General features: G+C 39.7%; 2 pseudogenes; both read left to right on the top strand.

The window, feature by feature from the left end:
- The first annotated feature begins 755 nt into the window (after positions 1-755).
- LOC102973483 (calponin-3-like) lies at positions 756-1,934 on the top strand (annotated as a pseudogene).
- Positions 1,935-3,428: 1,494 nt separating this feature from the next.
- LOC112065413 (calponin-3-like) lies at positions 3,429-7,173 on the top strand (annotated as a pseudogene).
- The last annotated feature ends 3,275 nt before the right edge of the window (positions 7,174-10,448 follow it).

The following is a 10,448-nucleotide window of genomic DNA, read 5'->3' as shown; positions in this document are numbered from 1 at the left end:
CTGCAACTAGAGAAAGCCCGCACGCAGCAATGAAGACCCAACACAGCCAATAAATAAATAAATTTTAAAATAAATAAATAAATAAATAATAAAATTTTTTTAAAAGAGCTTAACATTGTAATAGGAGGAGACAGATAATAAATAAGTAAAATATATAGAATTTTGATGCTAATAAATGCTATAGAGAAAAAGTGTGTGGACCTAGAGACCTACAAAGACAGTTGAGAGCTCTTCTCATCTCCCTCTTCGGGAGAGAGAAAAAGTGCTTGTGATCTGGTGTTGGAGGACACTCAGAAAGAAGGAGGGATCTTCTCTTTCTTCTGATGATTGCAGTCTAGAACTAAAGCCAGGTGATCCCCAGCGTGTTGGAGAAGGAAGCAGGGTTGGCTGGAGACCAGCCAGAGGAAAGCGAGAATGTGGTATCATACTTGTCTTATGTGAGGGAAAGACAGATTTTTTTGTGTGCAAGAAAGTGCTGGGGAAAAGTAAATATAATTAAAGGTCTTAATTCAATTTACCCAGTAGAAGTCTGGAAAGGAGAGATGAATCCAGAAAATTAAGTGTAGAAAATATAAGATAAAAATGTCAAAAAAAAAAAAGCCAGAAATAAATGAAAATGTTGAACTCACCATTTAGAAGGTAGAGTCTTAAAAAAATTAATAAGATCTAGTAACATTTTAACCACACAAAGAGACACACTTAAAAAGGATCTAGACAGATAAAACATAAAGAGATGGGAAAAGATTAAGGTATGGGAACTGAAAGATAACCAAGATACCAATTTTAATATTAGAAAAAATAGGATTCAAAGTTTAAATGTCATAGACAGTCCGACTGAGTAGCCGAGGCACCGCCCGCGCCCCGCCGCCGAGTCCGGGCGATTCCTGCGCCGCCCAGGGGAGTGAGCTCCGAGCATCTTGCGGTGCGGCCACTCCTCGGGGCCAGGAGCGGGGAAGCCGAGTGCGAGACACCCCCGGACCAGAGCTCAGCCTCTTCCCGCCTACCGAATCATCATGACCCACTTCAACAGGGGCCCTTCCTATGGGCTCTCGGCCTAAGTCAAGAACAAGATTCCTTCCAAGTATGATCATCAGGCAGAAGAAGATCTTCGCAATTGGATAGAAGAGGTGACCAGCATGAGCATTGGCACCAACTTTCAGCTGGGCCTAAAAGATGGCATAATCCTCTGTGAACTCATAAATAAGCTACAGCCAGGCTCAGTGAAGAAGGTCAATGAGTCCTCATTAAACTGGCCTCAGTTGGAGAATATTGGCAACTTTATCAAAGCTATTCAGGCTTATGGTATGAAGCCACATGACATATTTGAAGCAAATGATCTTTTTGAGAATGGAAACATGACCCAGGTTCAGACTACGCTGGTGGCCCTAGCAGGTCTGGATAAAACAAAAGGATTCCGTACAACCATTGACATTGGAGTTAAGTATGCAGAAAAACAAACAAGATGTTCTGATGAAGGAAAATTAAAAGCTGGCCAAAGTGTAATGGGTTTGCAGATGGGAACCAGCAAATGCGCCAGCCAAGCAGGTATGACAGCCTCTGGGACTAGGAGGCATCTTTATGATCCCAAAATGCAAACTGACAAAACCTTTTGATCAGACCACGATTAGTCTGCAGATGGGCACCAACAAAGGAGCCAGCCAGGCGGGGATGTTAGCACCGGGTGCCCGAAGAGACATCTACGATCAGAAGCTAACATTACAACCCGTGGACAACTTGACACTTTCTCTACAGGTGGGTACCAACAAAGTAAATACAATTAAAGGTCTTAATTCAATTTACCCAGTAGAAGTCTGCAAAGGAGAGATGAATCCAGAAAATTAAGTGTAGAAAATTGGTCATTTATTGATTAGTAATGGTGGTGGGAGCACAGGCTTGTACAATGCTTTAGAAAACAATTTGACATTATCTTGTAATGTTAAAATATGTAACTTCCAACTCAGTAATTCCACTCCTAGAAATATACCCTAAAGATTCTTAATTATGTGCACTTGTAGACATATGCAAGAATATTGTTAGCAGCTTTCTTTGAAATAGCAAAAAAGGAAATTTTAAATTTTTTAAAAAAGGAAGCAGCCTAGTTCCCTGGTGGTCTAGTGGTTAGGATTTGGTGCTTTCACTGCTGTGGCCTGGGTTCAATCCCTGGTCGGGGACCTGAGATCCTGCAAGTCACATGTTGCAGCCAAAATTTTAAAAAATAAAAACAAAAATAAAAAGGAAGCAACCTAAATGTCCATCCATTGGAAAATGGATAAACAACTTGTGTTATAGTCACAATGGATTGCTATTAAGCGGTGGGATTGAGGTAAGAAAATGGAGGTTGAAGATGAAAGAGGAAAAGGAGAGGGGATTTGCACCATTAAATAAGCCTAGTGTGCTGTAATCTGCAACTGAGTAAGACAGAAATGAAAAGGCAAGGATTTGTTGTAAAGATACGATGTTTCTTCCTGGTCCACAAGCACAGGAATGTGGCTGGGCTGGGCTTCAGAAAGCTACGGAAATTAAGGTCTGCAAAGCTTCTAGGTCTCTTTCTCCATCTCTCATCTCTGCTTCTCCATATGGATTTGTTACACTCCTCTCTCCGAGGACTTATTTCCTCTGCATCCTCTGCAGGTTCACAGTGAAGGTGGCTGCTTCATGGCTGTTAAATTTGTAAGTTGCAGCTCCAGCCACCTAATGTGTACGACCTAATTCTTCCTGGATCCCAATTAAAAATTTCCAGAAAAGAGATTCCCTTACAGGGTCAAGTGCTAGCTCTAAAAACTATGGATCCTATGATACAAATACAGCTGCCAGAGGTCCACTCCAGAGACCTGTGGATCGGGATGGCAGTTCCCCAAAGCAGGGGATCCTTGTGAGCTGAACGGTACTTGCAAATGACCAATCTCAGAATCAAACTGATGGGAAGGGGAAACTGAGACGAAGTGAGAGAGTAGCATTGACATATATACACTACCAAATGTTAAAATAGATGGCTAGTAGGAAGCAGCTGCATAGCACAGGGAGATCAGCTCCGTGCTTTGTGACCACCTAGAGGGGTGGGAGAGGGAGGGTGGGAGCTCAAGAGGGAGGGGATATGGAGATATATGTATACGTAGAGCTGATTCACTTTGTTATACAGCAGAAACTAACACGCACTGTAAAGCAATTATACTCCAATATAGATGTAAAAAAAAAAAAAATCAAACTGACATGTACAGGTCAAAGGACAAGGAGCTTGGCTCTGATGCCCAAAATCTGGGTTTGCAAAGGCACAGTCATTTTGCCTACACCCTCAACGAATTCATCATTTGAAGTGATCCAGAGACATCTGCCAGATGTCTGGAAGGGCAGTTCTAATATTGTCTAACATTGTCAGAAAGAAGGAGGCATTAAATGGGCATCCCAAGGGAGGAGTGGCAGGGCCCCTGATGTGGCCTCCAGTCCTTGTTTGTTGTGCCAATAAATATGGTATCACTTATGCTTTTCTTTTCAGACTCATAAACAAGCTACAGCCAGGCTCAGTGAAGAAGGTCAATGAGTCCTCATTAAACTGGCCTCAGGTAACAGCCAAACCAGCAACCCCTGATTCCAGTCGGTTACTCTTTATGCAATGAGAACTTGATAACAATTTAAAAATAGACATTTTAGCAGAAATTTGTGCACATGACTATATTGTTTTTTACAATGTTATTTTTAATGTTTCCATAATTACTTACAATTAGTTCTGTGACTATTAGATGTTTAGCTTAGAAGTTTTCTAATTACGTATTTAGCCTGTATACTCTCAGAGAGGATTTGACACAGCTTACACAGAGAGATACAACCTATGGTCTAGGTCCTAGAACACAGGATAAATGAAGGAAAAAGCAAGGAATTTAACATAACAACTAAGGGTTGACTGTAGAGCACTGTATTAAGCATAGTCTTAGTTCATGAATGTGTATGATAAAGTAAAATTGGATATTTTGCCTTGAGCCTATGCTTTGAATTATGAGGATAGACATTTAGTAACCACACATTTTCTAAATTAAAATTTAAACATAATAAATTGTGCATTAATATAATTTTGTACCTTTTGACAAAGAAAATTCCAGCCCTGGATAGGTCAGACACAGAATTCTTTAAAACATGTAAGGAAGATCTTGACTTTAAAGAACTGAAAAAACTTGACTGCTTAAAAATATTAAAAAGACCATTATGTGACCAACTATGAAAATACTCTTCCTTTTCCAGAGAGAGCTACACTTACCATGTATCTGGTTGAGAATCCTTGCCAAGTAGCTTTCTGCCTGGCATCTTGTACCTAGTCATAAAGCCTTAGAATTCTTAGATAATATGAATGTCAGTATTTAGCTCCAAAAGTTGTATGCTTTTTTTTCTTTATAGTTGGAGAATATTGGCAACTTTATCAAAGCTATTCAGGCTTATGGTATGAAGCCACATGACATATTTGAAGCAAATGATCTTTTTGAGAATGGAAACATGACCCAGGTTCAGACTACGCTGGTGGCCTTAGCAGGTCTGGTACGTATATGTCTTTAATGACTGGTTAAAAAATTCCCCCACTATGTTGGTGATTAATTGCATCTTTGCTCTCATAGGAGTTCAGACTAGTCAGGGAGGAGCCTGTCTCTTCCATAATTATTAGCTTTGTGGAAAAGCTGCTGACATCAGCTGCCTAGTACTGGATAGCTTAATCAGAATACTCACATTTCAGAGGTCTGGGGTGTTTTTGAATGGCTTTAGATGTGTTTTTACCCCTAGCTTGGGTCTTAAATGAAACCTTCATCTATGGACAGTATCATTTCTTTGTTGTTCCTTCTGTAAAACTGTTGGCAGAATCACTAGTTAGTGTGCATATTTCTGTCTAGGCTAAAACAAAAGGATTCCATACAACCATTGACATTGGAGTTAAGTATGCAGAAAAACAAACAAGACGTTTTGATGAAGGAAAATTAAAAGCTGGCCAAAGTGTAATTGGTTTGCAGGTAAGTAATGTGGTATTGCATATCAGTTACTTATTCAATGTCATTAATTCTTACCATGCAAAGTATCTCTCATAAGTAAGGAACAGATAGATACACTATAGTGTATATTTTGGGATGGATCTGTGGTTTATACAATTTATGTCCATTTAAAGCCCATGAGACGATGATGGTTTTAGAAGAAACCTCAGGCGTGCCATCTGACTTAGTAATTGTTTCTCCAGGAAATGATTTTTTTTCCTAATTACATTGTCCTATTTTTTTAAGAAAATATACTTTATAAATTCCTAAATGTTATTGACCAAATGTAGCAATTTTAGAAAACCTCAATACCAAAGTCATTTTTTTTACCCTAGTAAAGCATGATTTATCAGTCCTGCGGAATACTTTGTTTAGGTATTTTATCCCCTTCATGTTGTTCGCCTGCAGAGTGTCACAAAAACACCACTGCTAAATGCCTAATATGCTAAGGGCTTTACTGTCTGATACCTGCTGGATACAATGCCTCACTGTTGACTTGAGTCTACATGAGTTGGATTTATTTATTTATTTCAGCTTTATCAGGGTATAATTGACATATGGATTTATTTTTATACAGTACAAAATCATGTCAGTGGCAAGAAACTGGAAACCTGAATTTCCAGACAGTAATCAGTTGTTTGAATTGTGGGAGCTCCATAGAAGGAACTAGTAAGGAAGAAAATGATAAACAAGAGTTCAGAGATTAAGGAAAACAAATCAGGTCATAAAAATATTGGGTTGGCTAAAAAGTTTGTTTGGGGTTTTTCAGAAGATGTTACGAAAAACCCAAATGAACTTCTTGGCCAACCCAATACTATATAGTCGGTGTGATCCCAATTTTATTTTTTAAATGAACATGCATATTTTTGTATGTATGTGTATCTGGATATGTACACAGAAACATAAGCTAAAAAAGCTAGATGGTTACATACAACTCTTTACAATGAATGTCTAAATGGTAGGATTTCAATGATTTTTTTCCCCCTCCTTTCCTTTTTGCTTATATGTGCTCTTTTTATCTTCTCCAGTGACAGGTTTGACTTGTAGTAATAAAGTTTTCCTTTAATAAACCTTGTTTTTTAAGGAAAAAAGACCAGCAGTAGAAATGTGTCCCCAACCAGTAGAACAAGGTGTACTGGTTGGTCCTGAAGCCGTGTTATTCTCAGTGGGGAATAAAAGTTAATTATTATTTCTCTGAATATTGCTAAGTTCAGATTCTTCATTCTGCCCCTCTCTGACTCTGTCTAGTGACATAAGAATTAGAGGAATAAAATGTGGTTCTTTTCCCATGAAAATGTTGGTGATTTTAATGAGGCTTAGGCCCTTGCTAAGCTGCCAGAGAAGACACCTGGCATTTACTGTCACATTTTATGCAAAACATGTTTGGAGTAGAAAAGCATGTTGTTTAGCCAAAGATAGCTCTGTCCCTTTAAATGGCTGAAGCAGGTACCCATAAATTTGGTTATTTGTGCTAAAGAGGGTAGGGGAAAGAGTTGGAGAGGAAATTATTCATGTTTCTGCCACTGTAATAACTTTTTGTGTGTCTGTCCTTCTCCTTCTATGTGCATGTTTGTATCTGATGAATTATGTTGTGAGGCTTTATATCCAGTGAAGTTTTTGAAATTTTCCTTTTTAAAGTGAGCACCTTGAAATTTATTTGTAAAAGCATAGATTTTGTATCTAGTTGACTGCAGCCTCAGCATTGGAAGGGACTTGTCAATTGCGTCCCTTCTAAGAAATCTTTTCAGTAGAACAGAAAGTTTTGTTTGTGTCATATATATTGTTGACTTCTGATAATTAGTGATTTTATTGTTAACTTAAAAGATGGGAACCAACAAATGCGCCAGCCAAGCAGGTATGACAGCCTCTGGGACTAGGAGGCATCTTTATGATCCCAAAATGCAAACTGACAAAACCTTTTGATCAGACCACGATTAGTCTGCAGATGGGCACCAACAAAGGAGCCAGCCAGGCGGGGATGTTAGCACCGGGTGCCCGAAGAGACATCTACGATCAGAAGCTAACATTACAACCCGTGGACAACTTGACACTTTCTCTACAGGTGGGTACCAACAAAGTAAATACAATTAAAGGTCTTAATTCAATTTACCCAGTAGAAGTCTGCAAAGGAGAGATGAATCCAGAAAATTAAGTGTAGAAAATTGGTCATTTATTGATTAGTTAATGGTGGTGGGAGCACAGGCTTGTACAATGCTTTAGAAAACAATTTGACATTATCTTGTAATGTTAAAATATGTAACTTCCAACTCAGTAATTCCACTCCTAGAAATATACCCTAAAGATTCTTAATTATGTGCACTTGTAGACATATGCAAGAATATTGTTAGCAGCTTTCTTTGAAATAGCAAAAAAGGAAATTTTAAATTTTTTAAAAAAGGAAGCAGCCTAGTTCCCTGGTGGTCTAGTGGTTAGGATTTGGTGCTTTCACTGCTGTGGCCTGGGTTCAATCCCTGGTCGGGGACCTGAGATCCTGCAAGTCACATGTTGCAGCCAAAATTTTAAAAAATAAAAACAAAAATAAAAAGGAAGCAACCTAAATGTCCATCCATTGGAAAATGGATAAACAACTTGTGTTATAGTCACAATGGATTGCTATTAAGCGGTGGGATTGAGGTAAGAAAATGGAGGTTGAAGATGAAAGAGGAAAAGGAGAGGGGATTTGCACCATTAAATAAGCCTAGTGTGCTGTAATCTGCAACTGAGTAAGACAGAAATGAAAAGGCAAGGATTTGTTGTAAAGATACGATGTTTCTTCCTGGTCCACAAGCACAGGAATGTGGCTGGGCTGGGCTTCAGAAAGCTACGGAAATTAAGGTCTGCAAAGCTTCTAGGTCTCTTTCTCCATCTCTCATCTCTGCTTCTCCATATGGATTTGTTACACTCCTCTCTCCGAGGACTTATTTCCTCTGCATCCTCTGCAGATTCACAGTGAAGGTGGCTGCTTCATGGCTGTTAAATTTGTAAGTTGCAGCTCCAGCCACCTAATGTGTACGACCTAATTCTTCCTGGATCCCAATTAAAAATTTCCAGAAAAGAGATTCCCTTACAGGGTCAAGTGCTAGCTCTAAAAACTATGGATCCTATGATACAAATACAGCTGCCAGAGGTCCACTCCAGAGACCTGTGGATCGGGATGGCAGTTCCCCAAAGCAGGGGATCCTTGTGAGCTGAACGGTACTTGCAAATGACCAATCTCAGAATCAAACTGATGGGAAGGGGAAACTGAGACGAAGTGAGAGAGTAGCATTGACATATATACACTACCAAATGTTAAAATAGATGGCTAGTAGGAAGCAGCTGCATAGCGCAGGGAGATCAGCTCCGTGCTTTGTGACCACCTAGAGGGGTGGGAGAGGGAGGGTGGGAGCTCAAGAGGGAGGGGATATGGAGATATATGTATACGTAGAGCTGATTCACTTTGTTATACAGCAGAAACTAACACGCACTGTAAAGCAATTATACTCCAATATAGATGTAAAAAAAAAAAAAATCAAACTGACATGTACAGGTCAAAGGACAAGGAGCTTGGCTCTGATGCCCAAAATCTGGGTTTGCAAAGGCACAGTCATTTTGCCTACACCCTCAACGAATTCATCATTTGAAGTGATCCAGAGACATCTGCCAGATGTCTGGAAGGGCAGTTCTAATATTGTCTAACATTGTCAGAAAGAAGGAGGCATTAAATGGGCATCCCAAGGGAGGAGTGGCAGGGCCCCTGATGTGGCCTCTGCACTGCTTCCATATTGGGGTCCCAAATGGGGAGGAAGGAAGGCAGAGTAGTTGGAATCAGATTGTAAAATATTTTGTGTGCCTGGCATTTGAATTTAATTTTGACCATGGAGGGCGCCCCTGAAGGTTCTAGAGCACAGGGCTGTTGCATGTGTCCTTTACAGTTAAGGAAAATAAGTTCAGAGGACTTAGCATAGTCCCCAAAGTTAAACAATGAAAAACAATCATGGTTCCTGATGGAAATTATTTCTTGAATTTATTCTGGTTTGCACTTAATTTATATTTATTGGCAAATATCTCTCAAATATATCAGAGAAGTTGTTAAGCAGTCGTTGCCCTGGACAGTGAATACACAGAATCCTTCTCTTCACCACCTGCAGAACAGAAGGCAAAACACTACACCTTCACCTGCTGCGCGGTTGGAGGACTTTATATATAGTCTGTGGAGAAGGCTCATTGCCTTGTACCTCCCAGGAAAAGCCAGCACATTGCAAATTCAGGGCAGTCCGTTTGCAGACAAAGAGTAGGAGATGCTCTGAAAGTCAGTGATGTGAACGAGCCATACTTTAAGCAGGGTGCTCTAAATGTGCTGCCCTTCTTCTATCTGAATACCAGTATTTCACCCCATTTATAAGGTAACCTGTCCTTCTGTGCAGCTTATCTTTCCACACTAATTAACATCTGGTTCAATAAGGTTTCACGGCCCGTTGACTTTCTTTTTATTGAAGTATAGTTGATTTACAGTGTTGTGTTAGTTTCAGGTGTACAGCAAAGTGATTCAGTTTTACATATATATAAATATACAGATTCTTTTCCAGATTCTTTTCCATTATAGTTTATTATAAGATATTGAATATAGTTCCCCATGCTATGCGGTATGACCTTACTGCTTATCTTTTTTTTTTTTTTTTTTGGCGGTACGCGGGCCTCTCACTGCTGTGGCCTCGCCCGTTGACTTTCTTTTTATTGAAGTATAGTTGATTTACAGTGTTGTGTTAGTTTCAGGTGTACAGCAAAGTGATTCAGTTTTACATATATATAAATATACAGATTCTTTTCCAGATTCTTTTCCATTATACTTTATTATAAGATATGAATATAGTTCCCCATGCTATGCGGTATGACCTTACTGCTTATCTATTTTTTTTTTTTTTTTTTGGCGGTACGCGGGCCTCTCACTGTTGTGGCCTCTCCCGTTGCGGAGCACAGGCTCCGGATGCGCAGGCTCAGCGGCCATGGCTCACGGGCCCAGCCGCTCCGCGGCATGTGGGATCCTCCCAGACCGGGGCACGAACCCGCGTCCCCTGCATCAGCAGGCAGACTCGCAACCACTGCGCCACCAGGGAAGCCCCTGCTTATCTATTTTATATATAGTAGTATGTTTCTGTTAATCTCAAACTCCTAATTTATCCCCCCCTTCCCCCTTTGGTAACCATAAGTTTGTTTTCTATGTCTGTGAGTCTGTTTCTATTTTGTAAATTAGTTCATTTGTATCATTTTTAAAGATTCCACATATAAGTGATATCATACGATATTTGTCTTTGGTCTACTTCACTTAGTATGATCATCTCTAGGTCCATCCATGTTGCTGCAAATGGCATTATTTCCTTCTTTTTTATGGCTGAGTAATAGTCCCTTGTGTATATGTAACACATCTTCTTTATCCATTCCTCTGTTGATGGGCACTTGGTT

This window comes from Physeter macrocephalus, chromosome 13 (assembly GCF_002837175.3).
Source record: "Physeter macrocephalus isolate SW-GA chromosome 13, ASM283717v5, whole genome shotgun sequence".
Taxonomy (NCBI): Eukaryota; Metazoa; Chordata; class Mammalia; order Artiodactyla; family Physeteridae; genus Physeter; species Physeter macrocephalus.
Note: the sequence above shows the minus strand (reverse complement) of the source record. Positions and strands in the feature narration are given on the sequence as shown.